This window comes from Archocentrus centrarchus, chromosome 18 (genome assembly GCF_007364275.1).
Source record: "Archocentrus centrarchus isolate MPI-CPG fArcCen1 chromosome 18, fArcCen1, whole genome shotgun sequence".
Classification (NCBI taxonomy): domain Eukaryota; kingdom Metazoa; phylum Chordata; class Actinopteri; order Cichliformes; family Cichlidae; genus Archocentrus; species Archocentrus centrarchus.
This window is the reverse complement of record NC_044363.1, coordinates 11,111,332-11,129,633: the sequence shown is the minus strand read 5'-3', so window position 1 is coordinate 11,129,633 and position 18,302 is coordinate 11,111,332.

The window sequence follows — 18,302 nt, the reverse complement described above, 5'->3', positions numbered from 1 at the left end:
TTATCACACCTCAAATTTCACAATTATTCAAAGCAAATTATGAGAAGCTGAGGAAGGAAATTATAAAAGACCTAGAAAGATGGGAGATCCTACCACTGACCCTCGGGGGGAGGGTAGAAACAATTAGAATGAATGTCTTGCCAAGACTGCTGTTTGTATTCCAATCACTACCAGTGTCCATTCCCAACACCTTTTTTAAAGAGATGGAAAAAAGAATATCAAGATTTGTATGGCAAAATAGAAAGGCAAGAATTAAACTTAAAACACTTCAGTCCTTTAAGAGTAATGGAGGGTTAGGCTTACCTGATTTAAAGAACTATTACTGGGCTGCTCAATTGAGAGCCATAGCCCTATGGTTAGCAATGGACCAAGAGACAATATGGGTAGATATGGAGCAAAGAGCCTGCCCAAATCTGTCCCTAGATACACTGCCCTTTACAACAAGGAGGGTTCAAAGAAATCTTAAAATCCAAAACTACTGGATTAAGGAAACAATTAATATTTGGTCAAGAATAAAAAAGAAATTCAATCTCCCTGACTCAACATCAAAAATTGTAAAAATAGCTAAAATCCCAGATTTTATCCCAGCTACTATGGATACAGGGTTCGAGAGATGGACAAAAGGAGGACTGGTATTTATAGCACAACTTTTTAAAGGGGCGACAATGAAATCGTTCGAACAAATTCAACTGGAATTTAATCTGCAAAAAACTGACTTTTATAGATATTTGCAACTTAGACACTATCTCCAGAGCCATAGTGAATGGCAGAAAATTTCAACAGATATGAACAAGACTGAAGAAATTCTATTATCAATAGCAAAAGGTGAATCAAAAAAAGGCCTAATCTCAAAATTATATAAAAGCCTGCAATATGAATCCAATGTTAATAATAAGGAAATTAAGGAGAAGTGGGAATTGGGGGCTAATATTATAATAGCAGATGAAGATTGGGAAGAAACATTCAGCTCTGGACACAAATTAACTAATAGCCCGACGTGAAGGGAATTTGACTGGAAAGTTAAGATGCGTTACTTTAAACCTCCAATTACCACATCTAAATATGGTAAAACATCTCGGCTTTGTTGGAGAAATTGTGGAAAGGTGGGGGACCTTACTCACATATTTTGGGATTGTCCGAAGGTGGTCGAGTTTTGGAAAAATGTGCAAACAGATATAAAAAGTATGTTAGGTATTTATTTAGATCTGGATACATCTGTATATATATTAGGAATAATACCCTCGGACATGATCGACAAAGACAATAAATACTTGATCAGAGTGTTGCTTTTGATTGCGAAGAAGTGTATAGCATATGCTTGGTTAAGGCCACAACCTCCCAGTATTACACAGTGGAGAGAGAGGATTAAAAAAGTCTATATTATGGAAAAAACAACATCAAGACTACAACTTAAGATGGCGACTTTTGAAACAAAGTGGAGACCTATAACTAAATTCATACTGTAGCCTTGACACCTCTATCTATTTATTTAGTTATTCGTTTGTGTACTTTCTGAATTTATTTTGTACTATTATTATTCTGTAATTTTATTACCTTAATCTGTATTTCCACTATGTCTACTGTAGTCCCTGTCACTGAAATTATTGAGATGTATATATCCATGGATGTTGTTAATGAATATAGATCTCTCTTAATGGGACTAACATATATTTGAAGGAAATGTATCTCTGTTGAATCTGTCTCCTCCATCATTAATCCCTGGATAACTTTTGACAAAGCCGGAATTTAAATAGCCTGTTTGGTTGGTGTAGGTGAAATGTTCAAAACGGTCTGCGTAAATAAGATGTTAAGATGTGAAATGTGAGATGGGACAAAGGTGGACATGTATATGTTGATAAAATTGTTATTGAAAATAAAAAGTTCTAAAAAAAAAAAGCTCTCTAGTGGTTACACCTTTACTTCTGAATTTCCAAATCCTCTAGCTGAGTTGGAGCAAGACCATTCACACATTTGAAACTCAACTTAAAAGAAGAAAACTTATGAACTTCTCAAAGCTTAAGATACTATATGCTTGTTGAATTTTACAATAATTCCACTGTACTGGCTTCTGATCCAAAATTTTTAAAGCTTGTTTGTTTTCTGGCATTACAGGTTTTACTGTTGATTTGGTTGCCCGGCCCTAAATAGCTGCATAGTATCAAATATGCTACAGTATCACAGCATGCAAATATACATTATATTGCCAAAAGTCCCCCCTTTGAAGTTCTAACAGCTTCAACTTGTCTGAAAAGGCTTTTCGCAATGTTTAGGACTATCTTTATGGGAATTTTTGAAGATTCTTCTAGAAGCCCATTTGTTAGGTCAGACACTGATGTTGGACGAGAATTCCTGGCTCACAGTCGCTGCTCTAATTCAACCCAAAGGTGGGTTGAGGTCAGGACTCTGTGCAGTTTTTCAGTTCTTCGACACCAGACTCGCACATCCATATCCTGCTTTGTGCATTGGTGTACAGTCATGTTGCAACAGGAAAGGGCCATCCCCAAACTGTTTCCCCCAAAGTTGGGAGCATGAAATTGTCCAAAATGTCTTGGAGTATGGATCAGGAGTTAGAAAAAGAAAACTCAGATTCTAAAAAGTTCTGTCGCTGCAACGAATTCCTTAACACTAAGTGGATCATTGCTGACGTGTTTTTTCCACACCTCCACCAATCTCTGCCATGTTTGTTTGTTGTGCTTGCTTTTCTGAGAATTTCAGCTGTTTTTTTTTTTTTTTCTCTACTTCACCTCCCAGAACAGATTACTATAACCATAGACACTGCTAGCGAGCGCCGCTATTAACAGTAGCAATCGTTCAGTACTGGAAGGACCCCTTCCCCGCCAAAATATTTATTATACTTTAATCCCTGGTTAGTGACTAAATATAGACCTGCAGTAGAAACATATTTAGGAGAATGGTTGTCAGTACAAAGCATTACAACATTACGCTCTTGCACACTGATAACACAACAGTAGCAGGCAGCTGTTTTATGTTTAATCTGTCTGCGCAAGCACAAAGAGGCAGAGCCATTATAGAGCGGGTGAGCTCAGGTGGAGCGAAAGTAAAAGTTATTCCAAGTAAGTGAGAACTAAAGCCACAAGTTTCTCTCTTATACAGATTAAAGCTGCAGTATGTAACTTTTATTTAAAAAAATGCATCTTTTTAAAATATTTATTAATAAAGCTGTCACCATGTCACGATAGTATGAGACAGATAATCTGTGAAAAAAATCGAGCTCTTCCACCTCCTCCCTGATCTGCTTCCGGTCAAAAATAAACAAGGAGGCCAGGAGGGGGGTCTTAGCACTGTCAATCACTCCTCGTGTATATGCTGCTCAATTTAGTGGTGTGCGATACTGCAAGATTTGGTATCAATCTGATGCCAAGTAAATACATGGCCAGTATCGCCAATACTGATACCGATACATTTTAATAATTATGAAAGATTTTCAGGAAGTTGAACTGGTTTGTGATTTTTTTTTTTTTTTCTCCCCTTTGGATCATTATTAGTTAGAAACCCATGATAGAATTGGGCAAAGTTTATAGGTAAATAGAAAATACTTTATCAAAATTATTGTTCTGAAACAATAGAACATTAACAAAACAATTTTCCTCATACATTGATGTCTGGATTTTTTTTTTCATAAATGAAGTGTACAAAATCATCGCTCAATTCTATCCACCAACAGGTTTGCAGAAATCACATAAAAAGCATACACAACAAAAACATAAGCCAGATGTTTTATCGATCAGCTGCTAAAAGCACCTTTCAGTTACCATGTTGTGAGCATAAACTATCACGTTTTTAATGCAACAACAGGAAGTGACATCATCTTGCTGTGAACTGTAGTTTTTTATTCTTGAAGGCCTTTCATAGCTCTACTGAAAACTAATGTTTGACTATGGCTTTCTGAATACAAGTAGGGCTGCAACTATCAATTATTTTAGTAATCGAGTATTCTATCGATTTACGCCATCAATTAATCAAGTATCACTATTCACAAGGATCTTCCAAATTACGTTTCTACTGCAAACTGTGGTTATAGCGATCTGCTTTGGTGGCTACAGCTGAAGTAAAGAAAAAATAACAGCTGACCTTCTCTGCAAAACACGCGCATGCAGTGGGGGGGTGGGAAAACTTGTGAGCGATGATCCACTCGCGTTAAAGGGTCGTTTTTTCCAAATGGTGGAAATCCGTCGCAGTGACAGAGAATCTTATGCCGCTAATGTGGATGAAATGCGCTGCTTACACGGAGACACATGAGCTGCAGTTAAAACAAAACATCTAAGCAACAAATTTGTTTCGAGGAATTTTAATAATCAATGTGTATCAAAATACATGAAGGTTGTTATTTACCGTTCATCTGAGATTTTTTTTGTTGAATGGGAAGCCTGAAATTTTCATTTGATCTTAAGTTTTGCTCTTACTTCTCCTGGCATTCATGCCATTGTCATTTTAATTTCTGTAGCCTGCGGCATCAGGCACACACACGATTGTAGCAAGATCAAATGTTCACATTGTGAGTGAAACTGCCCGTGCTCTGTGGTAGATGCAAATTGCAGTGAAATGATACAGGTGCAAGCAGTGATAGCAGTGACCAAGCTGGGGCAGAGTCTGGGGTGTGCTCCTGGGAGAGGGCAGAGGAGCACAATCTTTTTTGGATTTGAATCGGTACATTTTGCATCCAATAAAAGCAAGGATTTTAACCAATACATGAACAATAAAATTGAACAATATTCTGGCAAGTTAGTGATATTTCCACAATTGCGGTCTTGACTGGTCTTGAAATAAAATCCAGAGTCCTCAATGTGTCCATGACAAGACCGAGTGCAAATGCGGTCGAGTCCAGGACAAGACAGAGACCAAAAAGCGGTCTCAAGACCAAGACCGCTGGAGGGGTCTGTGCCCCCTTGGGCGCGCCGCCGTGTGGGGTGGGTTGGCTGTGTCGGGGTGTCTGGCTGGCATTCCGGGATTCTGGGTGCCCTCCCCCATGGGGTGGTGGGGCACTCAGGTGAGGGAGCAGCAGTTGCCCCACACGGGGCCGGTTGGTTCTGACTCAGGACCACTGTGTGCGTGTGTGTGTATGTGTGAGTATGTATGTGGGGGTGTGTGTCTGTGTGTGTGTGCGTGTGTGTACGTGCGTGTGTATGTGTGCGTACGTGCGTGTGTGTGTGTGTGCGATATTTGTTGTCCTTTGTATGCATGTGGGGTGTGTGTTGTGTCCTGTTTGCAGTGGGGGCAGTGGGTGCCGGCCTGGAGTACGGTGGCGTCCTGGGGGTGCGGTCACTTCAGGCCCTGGACCTGCCTTCCCTGGGCTGCGGGGGGGTGTAGGGAACTGGGGTGCCTAGTGAGCCAGTAGCTAGCTGGCTCTCTTCCTCCGGGGGGTAGTCCTCTTCCTCCCGGTCATATTTATCCTGGCCCCTCCCCTCCTCCCACTCAGTTTAACATCACATTATGCACACATAGGTTCTCGGGGGTGGGGGGCTCGTGCTGCAGTGAGTAGGGCCATCACCTCGGCTCTGCTCGCTGTGCTGCGTGATGTCCCACTCCTCCTTTTTTAATTGCATTATACAGCTCACAACACATCATAGTACATATAGGGCCTTGGGGGGCAGGTGTGTCACACAGTGGTTAGTGGGTGGCACTGCTGAGGTGGCCCCACTTGTCTGTTCACTGCTGCCTGCACCTCAATTTTATTTACATTTTAGACATTGAGGGCCTTGGGGGGACGGTGTGGATGGGCGCTGTTATTCAGTCCTCATATTACATCTGTCCCTCCAATTTTAAAAGCACTGTAGTTTTCACACAGCCATACACATTCTTCTCAGTACATACATTCACATCACCCCCCCAACACGCTGAGTGGGAGGAGGGGGCGGGCGGGCCTTCTCACACCCCGGTTCCATGCACCCCGCCTGGGATGGGGACTGGCTCATTGTTCGGGGCTGGGTTGGCTGCTTCCCTGGGTTGCCGCTGGCTTGGTGCTGGTACCCGCTCTCCCACATTAGGTGTCCATGTATGTTACATGTGCATATGCATGAGTGTGTGACTGGTGCATGCGAATGTGCGTGCGTGTGTATGTGCGTGTGTGTACATGAGGGAATGACTGGTACGTGTGTGTGTGTGTGTACGTGCGTGCTTGTGAGAGTGTGTGTGTGTGGACAGCTGGGCCTGGGTTGGTGGCTTGCCAAGCCTTGGCACCGGTGGGACACGGAGGGTGGGAGTTACCCCTCCCTACCGCTCCACGCTGCTCCCCACTGGTCGTCACTGCCGCCCCTGGGGTGTGGGTGCCCGTGGGTCCCGGGATGTGTGGCCGGATGTCTCGGCATGGTTTTTGGCCTGCTCCCTTGGCGGCCGTGACCTGGGGGTGGCTTGGGCCTCTTTGGCGCGTGGGGGGGCTCTGCCGGGTGTCGGGCTGCTCTCGGGCGCTTGGGGCCTCGGGGGCCGCATGCCTGGCTCGTGCTGGGGGTGCCGGCCTGCCGGGGGGGGGTGGGCTGCCCGTCGTCTCTGGCTCTCTGGACTCTAGCCCCTGGATTGTGGGGGTTCCGTCTGTAGCCTCCCTCCTTCCTCTTCTGGGGAGTGTACGCGGTTGCCATCGGGATGTGTGGCCCCAAGTCTTCTGAGCTCCTGTGCTGTGGATGGCCTGGGTCCCCTGGGTCCTTCCCTATCTACCTCTGGATCGCGGGGGGCATGGTTGCAGTTTCTCGCCCTCATTATCGAATACATTGCATGACAAAGGCGCATACACACACATTACTACAAACAATAAACTTGTGTGTGTTTGTGTGTGTGTGTATATGTAGGTGCATATGGGTGTGTGTATGGATGTGTGTGTGTGTGTGTGTGTGTGTGTGAGTATATCAACCCCTTTTATTTTTATTTTTTATTTTTTTTTTTTTTTCTATCTCCTTTCTTCCTTTTCTCCCCCCCCCCTTTTCTCCCCCCCACCTCTTGTTCTTGCCCCTTCCTTGTTGCCTGTCAGACTTGGCATGAATAACTAAATAAAAAGATAAATAAATAAAAATAAAATTGCAAACATTAACAAGAAGAGCCTATAGGAAACATATAGAGCTGTTCTTGTCAAAGCAAATATGTTTGGTACATCAGTGCATTCGGATCATCATTCCGATTGTGAAAGATGCCAGACATGACAGGCTAAAAAGAAAAAAAAAAAAAAAAAAAAAAAAAAGACCAAGACCAATCTCGAGAACTACAACACTAGTGATGTAAGGCTTGGATGCAGCTGCTCAGCCATGGAAACCCATTCCATGAAGCTCTGTATGCACTGTTCTTGAGCTAATCTGAAGTTTGGAGGTCTGTAGCCACTGTCTCCACAGAAAGTTGCAACCTCTGCCCACTATGCACCTCAGCAGTGGCTGTGGCTGTGGCTGATTTTACCTGGCTGTGTTACTGTTGTTTCCAATTGCTTCCACTTTCTTTCACAAATGTTTGTAAAAGCAGTCTGCATGCCTAGGTTCCTAATTTTATACACCTGTGGAAATGACTGGCACATCTGAATTCAAGGATTTTGATGGGTGACTGAAAAGTGTAACTCTCATCCTTTACAGATAAATGAGATTGTATAAGTCAAAAACAATTTGACTGTTTGAAAGTTAATTTAAACTGTTTTGGGTATTTCTAATATGTGCTTCAAAGTTTAATTGAACATCCTGTAATCCTCCCAAATATTTGAATTCATCAACTTAATTTTTTTATGGTCAATAATTGTGAAAAATATCATAATTATTATCCTTCTGATTGAGAAACACATGCTTTTTGTTAAATTATTATTTTTTGGCCTTCTGCGGCTTTATTTGATAGTTTTTTACTGTAGAGAGAAACAGGAAAGTGGGAGGAGAGATGGGGGAAGACACGCAGTAAATGGCAACCACATGGCATATGTGCTTGCCCACTCAGCCACCCTGGTGCCTTGTTTGTTTGTTTTTAATAGTTCAAAGATAGGAAATTATTATGGGGCCACCATGAGATACTAATCATTTGCCTGTTCAGTAATTCTTCAGCCTGTTGTGGACCTTTTGCTGTTACATAGATGACTGCATTATCAGCATACATTTGACACTGCTTCTTTTCAACTGTCTGGTAAGTCTTAAACATATAGGCAAAAGAGTGGTGGTTCTGAAGTCAAACCTTGTGGGATTCCAAAAATGAGAAGGCAAAAAGGATTTACATTTTTAATTCTAGCTTACATTTCATGAAGGTTAAAGTTCAGCATGCTCCTGTTCTGTTAACTTTTTGTTTACTTCTGTTGTTTGTTACTATTTATTATGTGTTCTTAAAGTTTTAATAAAGATTTTATTCAAACTTCTTTTAAGTATTTTTTTTTTCTGAGGTGTAATCTCTAATAAATGAAAGCAGCATAATAGAGTATTCTGCCTTATTTCACACAAGTTTTACATGGGATCAGTTTCCAGGTTGGAAAAATTAAGCCAATGTTGCTGTGTCTTAAACCTGCATTCTTTGTAAAGGCCACAAGTTGATCGTAACTGTTATGTTAAAAAAACGTGGACAACCTGATCGCTCCCAAAAAGAGAAGACATCTCTGATGTAGAGGGGACAGTGGCCAACTTAAAGTTCTCAGAAAAATTGTTCTCATAAATGCTTTCTGTCATTTTCAGCAGTTCTTATGGCACTGATTTTGGTTCCAGGGTCACTTTTTTCATAAGTTTGATTTTAATTTCTAACTTGATGCTGTAAAAATTGGGATGTAACATCATGATGAAAACTGGCAGCACAGAGAAACGTGTGTCTGTGTTCAAGAGCAGCAGAAAGAGTCGGGACACAGAGGAGGTCCAGAGTTTACTTCCCAGAACTATGACTGTTGTTCCTTCAGACTGAGTGAGTGCGAGGTGTTCTACAGTAAACTGGACTAATGTGAGGGAGCTGGCATATCATCATACTTTTTTATTTTAGATAATGTGTGTTTTTTAAAATAATCAGTAAATTGTCCTCAGATGGCTAGCCAGAATGAGCAAATGAACTGGTGTTGCATTTACTAGTGAGAGTGAAACTGATGTGTCAAAGGAGTCAAGAAATAAACATGAATTAAATTGAGTTTTCACACAGGGTCAAAAGTATAGCCAGAGGCTCAAATATATGCATACACCCCCACTAATATTTGGTTAAATGCCCCCCATCAAGTTGCACCTCGATCAGATGCTTTTAATAACATCAGCAAGCTTCTGGCATCATTCTGTCTGGATATTTGACGGCTCTCCTTGGTAGAATTGGTGGAGTTTATTTAAATTGGTTTCCTGGCACAGCATTTTGTCTTCTTCTGTTTGGCTCAGAGCAGACTCAAGGCTACGCTGACTCACTCCCCATCTTTTGGTAGAGTTATTACACAAAAGTCTGAAAATTAATTTAATAATTCTGAGCCAATTTCCTCCACTGTCCACACATTCGACCTCTGGCAGCGTGTTTCCTGGTTCCTCCCCCTTCCCAGATCTGCAAGCTCAGAGCTTGGTGTAATTACTACATTTCAGTACAGAGAGAATGAAAACCCAACCGACACCTTCATTTTCTGTAGCTTGGAGAGGAAATCAGCTGGATACAGAAAAGCTATCTTATTTGATCTGTTTGGATCTACTGAAATATCCTGTGAGTATGAGCTATAGTAACAGCTACTGCATGAGCTTTAAATGAAAAAAGTTTCTTGGATGAAACAGAGCAGAAAAGAAAACCCACAGCTGCCCTCAGTGCAGGAAGACTTTCATGCAGAGACCTGTCCTGGAGAAGAACATCATGTTAGCAGAGTTGGTGGATTTTGTATTAATAATAAACTGTTTTTGTTTACCTTATATTAACTTTACAAGTATAGCCTATGTTTGAATTATGTTTATATAAAAATAAGGCTAAAACTGTCATGTGCACAAATAAACATGAATAGAATAACAATAACAATGATTTTAAAAAAAAAGAAATGCAATTCATTTTACATGGTATGGATTTAAAAAAAAAAAAAAAAAAAAAAAAAAAATATATATATATATATATATATATATATATATATATATATATATATATATATATATATATATATATATATAAATAAATAAATAAATAAAGTGTGTGTGTGAGACATATGGTCACAGCTAGGTGATGGAGGTGCCTCCAGGGTGGTCATTTGTTTTTGGGATCTTTTTTTTTTATTTTATGATTTTTATCATCAATGTTTGTGGCTGTGACATAGCTATTATCTGCCAGGGTTGACGAAACCCTTGAATTCAAGGAATCGGTATATGCCTCTGAGTCACGTGACCACTCGGCAGCAAACCACAGGGGAGTGGAGGAGGAAGGGGAGGAGCAAAGTCTGACCGCGGGAGAGCAGTCATGGCTGCTGTGGGATGAAGCTGGAGAAGTGCACCAAACTTAGAGGAGAGAAGGTGCTGATCTTGTCACGTTAGTGTTGATCCGACAACAATACTAACATCGGTATCGCTTCTATCGACGTTTGGATCAATCCGCGCAGCCCCATTTGAAGCAGCAATGTGTTTAGTTCAGTATCTGAGAGAGTTCATCAAGGAGAGACTAACTGCTGTTTGTGAAGAAATCTTCTCAGAGGTTCAAAAAACCGTCGTCTGCTATGAGGAGATAAACCGTCAGCGCAAAGTGCTGGATATCAGCCTGAAACCCGACAAAATCTTACACATCATTGGTATGGAAATGTTTTTAACTGTGCTGTTGAAGAGTTCCTTGCGCTTCTGCCCAAAGTTTTACGGTCCTTTGCTGTTCAACCGAACAAAAATAACCGTGTCATTTTGAGGAAAATGACAATTCTGATCCTACTGAATAAAGTCAATCCAATATGATGATGTGATATCATTATTCATCAAAAAATTAACCTTGAGTTTACATTAAATTCTCAGTGGATTCCTCTTCTGCATCATGCTACATGTGTGCAACGTTTCATCTCAAGCCGCTGCCATATTCCCAAGAAAGTAAAGAACAGTTCTGCACACGTTTCTCCACCATTCTGATCAAAAATCCATTAAAATATTGCTTATTGCAATGTTTTTCTCTTATTGAAATTTAATGTGTTTTGCTCATTTTGGTGATAAATAGTAATGCAAGTTTACCAGTGTGATGTGTTTTACTTTTATTTGCTTAATATAGAGTGCACTTGAACATTATCAAACAATATAAATATGTACTTTGTTCATAGCTCTATTTCTAACAGTTTCCTCTAACGAATAACAACAGAAATGTTCTCTGAAAAAGTATTTGCCCATTTCTTAATTTTATTTTATTTTTTTCACCCAAATTTCCACTTCAGTGGTTTGAATCATATTTATCTAATAGACAGGGGAGCCTTCTTCACACACTAAGGTTAATTATGGAGTTCCACAGGGTTCTATGCTGGGACCAATTCTATTTACACTACATATGCTTCCCTTAGGCAGTATTATTAGAAAGCATTGCATAAATTTTCATTGTTATGCAGATGATACCCAGCTCTATCTATCCATGAAGCCAGATGGCACACATCAATTAGTCAAACTGTCTTAGAGATATAAAGGTAGGGGTGTGTGTGTGTGTGCGTGCGTGTGTGCACGCGCCCGAAAAAGGCTGGCTCATAATCGGTCACATGGCGGGCTGACCAGCCAATTCCAGTCCCTGGCCAGTCAATCTGTGCATTTCTAGTTTGCAGGTAGCTCAGTTGCTCAAAAAAATCAATTGTGGGACCTTCAGCAATCGGAGACATTGCTGTTTTTAGGAATAGGCACCACCTTGCCATCATGCAAGATCCAAGTTTCTACATTTAAGTCTTTGCTCAAGACTCATTTCTATTTTTTTTTTTTTTTTTTTATAACTCTGCTTTTAATTGAAGTTAAATCTTAGCATCTTGTAATTATTTAGTTGTGTTTTGTTTGCATTTTTTGTTTTTTTCTATGTGTTATTTTTGGCTGCCCGTGAAGCACTTTGGTCCACTGTAGTTGTTCAAATGTGCTACAGTAATCCCTCGCTACTTCGCGGTTCGCTTTTCACGGACTCGCTGTTTCGCGGGTTTTTGCGGTACTTGTTCTTCACATGCGTAGTATGTGTTGTACAGTATTGTATATATTTGGTGTATAAGTGTGTGGGGAGGGTTTATAAAAACTTAAAGTAGTGTATAACTACTAAAATAATGTACAAGTATTAAAATAAATATAGCGTCCCTACTTCGCGGATTTTCACTTATCGCGGGTGGTCCTGGAACATAACACCCGCGATAAGTGAGGGATTACTGTATATAAATAACTTTGACATTCTTTCAGTGTAGGATTATGGGTAGAATAATTCTTTTCCACAACATCTTGAATAAAAGGCTTTTTTGTTGAAAGGAGCTTGATATCACACAGATTTGTGGTTTCTGCAGGAGCACATACCATCCTTTCACAGTGTTTCAGCTCTTAGTAAGACTACTTTAGATGGTCAAAACATTATGGCTCATAATCAGAATCCCTAAATAGGATTTTGACTTTGTGAATCTCACTGTTGAGCTCTGTGGTTATTAACTTTTCCTGGTCAGCCAGTCTTTCTGCTTCAGCCTCTGTGTGCACTCACATAACACGGACTGTTTGATTCCTTCTTTCTCTCTTCATAACAAAATGGATCAACTGAGCGACACCTACTCATCAGAGACATTATGAGATGACCTGGTGATTTTATGTGCATTTTTGTATCATCGCATTAATGACTTTTTTTCTTGTGCTTCTTTGTTCCTCAAGACCTCCCACAACAACGTGACTGTGAGGAAGAGGAGAATCTCGATGAGCAGCAGGTCTGTAACCAGGAGAGGAACTCCAGACTGGACCAGGAGAACCCAGAGCCTCCACAAATTAAAGAGGAACAGGAGGAAGTCTGCAACAGTCAGGAGGGAGAGCAGCTTGGACTGAAGCAGGAGGCTGAATGCCTTTATGGTGACTCTTACTTATGAGGAAAGTGACCAAAGTGAAGCGGAACCAAAGCTGCTTCTTTCTCAAAGCTCTCCTGAAGCAGAGGTAAAGAAGAGGAGACATCACAGAAAGGGAAGCCACAGCCAGACAGTAGACAATGCTCCCGTGTCAGACAGTCAGAGTCAAACTGACACAAGGGAAAAGTCTCTACAATGTAATATCTGTGGGAAAACATTACGTTGTAAATTCAACCTGAATAGACATCTGAAAATTCACACAGGTGAAAAACCATATTGTTGTAACACTTGTGGGAAAAAATTTAGTGACTCATCAGCATTCAGAAAACACATACAGTACGAATTCACACAGGTGGTAAGCCATATTCCTGCAGCACTTGTGGGAAAACATTTATTAACTCATCAGTATTAAAAACACACAAGAGAATTCACACAGGTGATATGCCGTATCCTTGTAGCACCTGTGGGAGAAGATTTAGTATCTTGACAGCATTGAAAACTCATCTGAGAATTCACACAGATGAGAAGCCGTATCTTTGTAGCACTTGTGGAAAAAGATTCAGCCAGGGCTCAAACTTAACAAAGCACATGAGAATTCATACTGGTTAAAAGTGTCATGTTTAGAAAATGTGGGACAGTCGTAGCAGTTTGTTGGTGGTAGAGCTCACTGAGCAGAACTCAAATCACTGCAACACCTGAGTGAAAAGATGACCCATATTCAAGTCAGTGTTTTCTGTGCAGAGCAGTAAAGAACTCTCAGCACTGTTTTTCAGTTTATTGCCTTATTCTGATAATTGTATCAGGAAAACTCTGATTTTTCATGGTGATTAAAGTTCAGTATGCTCCTATTCTGTTGGTTAATTGTTTAGTTATATTGCTTATTAGCGTTGTTTGTGTCCTTAGAGTTTAAATAAAGATTTCATCCAAACGTCTTTTGAGTATCTATTTTTTTATGTTTTCATCTTTTTCAGAATTCTGATGTTTTTATTTCAAACTAGTCTTAGTTTCTAGTTCAGTTATAGTTCACTTTAATAACTTTGGTGATAACAAAGCGACAATCTAAAAAGGTGACAACTTGATCTAATTTTTATCTCATTGGTCATGATTTTTTTTTTTAACAGTCTTAAAGGAGCTATTTATACCACTAGGTGGCATAATGTTTCTCCTCATGCTGAATGTTAGAAATGAACATGTTCTCTTTCTCTCTCACTCATGTGGAGAGCTGCTGCCTACACATGTTCATCTATTCTGTGCCACACAGTTTATCTGCATCCAGACAGCAGCAGACTTAAGGCTACACTGACTCAGTTCAATAATTCTGAATCAATTTGTTGAAAAAAAAAAAAAAAAAAGTACAGATTGTTTTTTTTTTGGCTTAGCTGCTTTTCCTTAACATGTTGTTGATCACACTGGTTAATTCTGGAAGGCTGTGAATTATTTTATCTGACAGTGAGAGCTTGACACGGGCAAAGCTATATACTTTCTGAAGTGTATGCGGACACATTTTTAGCTGGATGCATGGCTTTTATTTTCCATCATCCATTTTCATTTTCATCAAGCCTCCTTTTGATAGACTGACGTAACTTACCGACTGTGTTGAAACCACTTTGAAAAGCTTTTTTTCATCCCGACAACATTTTTATCCTTCTCCCTCGGAGACCTTTCTTCTTCTTTGCCTCTCCATCTTTAGCTACCTGTCGTCAGATGTTAGCACGACTCAAATGAAAACAGTCGTGATCTCAAAATTGCTTGAGGAGGAGGAAATGCTGTTTAGGAAATATATATATATATACATATATATATATATATATATATATATATATATATTAAAATGAGAGTCTGAATATATAGAATGAAACTTGAATATATTGAATGAACTCTGAATATATTGAATGAAACTTGAATATATTGAATTAAAGTCTGAATATATTGAATGAAAACTGACGTCACGGAAGCTCTTGCACCATCTAGTGTTTTCGTTACGTAAAGCACATAATGTCGCTACAAGAAATGGCACTATGAGTCAATCTGCAGGGAATTTAGTGGCAGAAATCCTAAATAATGAGTAGCTAATTAACACCCTGGCAAATGCATGAACTGGCCAACATAATGCTAGCAGCAGTGTTCCTAATCATACTACTGGTGAAGAGTTTTATTCAGTGAATCTCTCAGGTCAGACAGCTCCTGCGTATCAAGCTAACAATAAGCAGAACATGCCTTCCACATCCACATCTCCGATTCTAGACAGGGCCTGTTGTTGTGGAGGGTGCCTGTGCATGTTCTGCGTAAAGTTAGCTTGCATGCAGGAGCTGTCTGACCTGAGAGGTTCGCTGCATTTGGTCTTCCACGATGAAACAGTGAAGATGAACTGCAGATTGACTCATAGTGCCACTTCTTGTAGCAACATTATGTGCTTTACTTAACGAAAACACTAGATGGCACAGGAGCTTCCGTGACCTCAGCTTTCATTCAAAATATTCAGACCTTCATTCAATATATTCAGAGTTTATTGTATATATTCAGATTTTCATTCAATATATTCAGACTCTTATTTTAATATATATATATATATATATATAATAATTTCCTAAATAGCATTCCATAAAATATATATATATATTAGGGGTGGAACTTTAACGCGTTAATTATGATTAATTAATTACAAGGAAAATAACGAATTAAAAATTTTAACGCACTTTAATCGCACTTTGCACCGTGGAATGTTTCTCAGTGCACAAGTTCCAGGCATACAGATTATATCGACGCACAATGTGATGAGCATGATGAGCTGTGTCCAAATTCATATCTCTTATTTGCAACAAGTGCTCCGCTGTTTTTGGAGCTGTCCATTGCCGCTGCTCTACCAGCAGCTCGCCTCGCTAGCTGTCAGCTGACTGGACTATCGAGGCTCGCTTAAGCCGGAGAGAACGTCCGACTGCCGTAACATCATTTTCAATCCCCCACTGTTTTTCGCCGCTGAGTGGAAGTTAAACACAGATATAACTCACTCAGATGATCTCTAAGGGCTGGTGTTTGGTTTGTTTCAGTGTTTCATTTGTTCTTGAGCAAACTGGTTTGGCTGAAATTAAAATTAAGCATCATAATGTTTATTAAACATTTTTAAACATTAATGTCTCACTTAATATAGTTGGAAATTAATCATTCGCTCAGCTGTATTCCTTGATGTTGTTATGCTTGTTTTAACAGCTTATTTTGAATTAAAGATTTAAAATGAAACCACAAAAAGGAGCAAAAGTTTGTTCTCCGTTTAACCAGCTGCTTTTACACAGCTGTGCTTCGCACTGTCACGGTTGCTAGGTGACATGAGCTACGCTCAGGTGAGGGCAGGTGATGCTGATATGAAGGCTAGACCGTCCAATTTCACAGATGCTCACTTACGGCCTTTGCGGTCTTCGTGGGCTGCGAAGGACCCGGTGGGCTGGGTTCTTCAAAGGATGCCGCCCCTGAATTTGGACACAGCTACGGAGATGACGGAAGAGACTACGCTGGAGGATGGGAAATTTAAATACAAGAAACTTCCAGATGGAAGTATACATATATATGTATATGTGTGTATATATATATATACATATATATACATATATACACACATATATATATATATATATATATATATATATATATATATATATATATATATATATATATATATATATATATATATATATATATATATATATATATATACATATACATATATATATTATATATATAATATATATATATATATATATAATATATATATATATATATCATATATATATATATATATTATATATATATATATAGTATATATATATTATAGATATATATATATATATATATATATATATATATATGTATATATATATATATACGTATATATATATATATATATATATATATATATATATATATATATATATATATGCATATATATATACACACAGAAGGTATATATATATACATAAACATATTCTTACAGATGTGCAGATGTATATAAACAAGCACACATTAAAAATGACAAAGGGATGTATCTTAGAGTTGGAATCTGTTTAGCTTAATCTGGCCTTAGCAAAGTGATCTAGGAAGGGATCTTAAGCATCTTTATGGAATTTTTCCATTTGTAATATGGACATCATATCAGTCACCCACAATTGTAAGGAAGGAGGTCCAGAGGACTTCTAGTCTCTCAAGATTAGTCTTTTGGCAACAATCAGTCCAAGTTCCAGTGGCTGCATCATTGCAGCAGGTATAGCACCACGCGTTTGGGAGCATCCAAGAATCACAAGACCTGGTTCGAGTTGTAAAGGGGTCTTATATGCCTTGGAGTACCAGTCACATATTTTCAACCAGAAGCCATTTAGTAAAGGGCATGACCAGAAAGCATGAGACAGCGTACCTTCTGACATATTACACCTGTCACACACTGGGGAAACAGTGGGGTAGATCTTATGCAGTCTTACGTTAGAATAGTGTAACCGATGAATGATTTTAAATTGAATTAAAGCTGCAAGCAGCGATAATAGGCCCTCGCCGGCCGCCGCCCAGATGCTGGTGCCGAACTGAACCCAGCTTTTCTGGCCGTGCATGCCTGCTGTTTATTGAACAGGATCGGATTATGGATAAACACCAGTTCCACATAGACTGTCGTCCCTAACTCATTCCCCCAAGCTTCCCTAATTCTTGTAGTATTTGCCACTGTGTTATCACCAAATAGACATACAATTTTTGTAATAAGATGCTTAGAATCAGGGGGGCTTCTTAGGATGTCATAAATACCATGCTCCAGTGGCAGAGTGTCAAAATTCTCAATTTTCAACTGAATGTAGTGCTTGACCTGAAGTTATTGAAAAAAATGTGTATGAGGCAGATTGTATTTACCTTTCAATAGGCTGAATGATGCAAACTTGTTGCTAATATACATATCCCTAATTGATATCAACCCCTTTTCTCTCCAATCGTAATAAACTATGTCCTGCCAAGGGGGTGAAAAACTGTGGTTAAAGTAAACCGGCATCTGTACTGATGTATTTGGTAATGCCAGGAAACTCCTGATCTGATTCAGGATTCTTATTTCATGTTTTAACACAAAGCTCAAATTTCTATATGTATCTGGTTTTTCAAAGTTGGCAAACAACATAGCTGGTGAGGAAGAATTATTCGCTAATTTAGATTCCATCTTGAGCCACAAGGGAGTTTAGACCCCAAACTGTCCAAGGACCCCCTGTTGCCAGAACGTTAACACTCTAATGTTGGCAGCCCAGTAGTAGTGTTTAAATACTGGCTGGCCCAGCCCTCCCTCTTCTCTTGACTTTTGCAAGTGCACACTAGAAATCCTGGCGTTTTTCCCATTCCATATATAAGAATAATCGAGTCCAAGTCTTTAAAA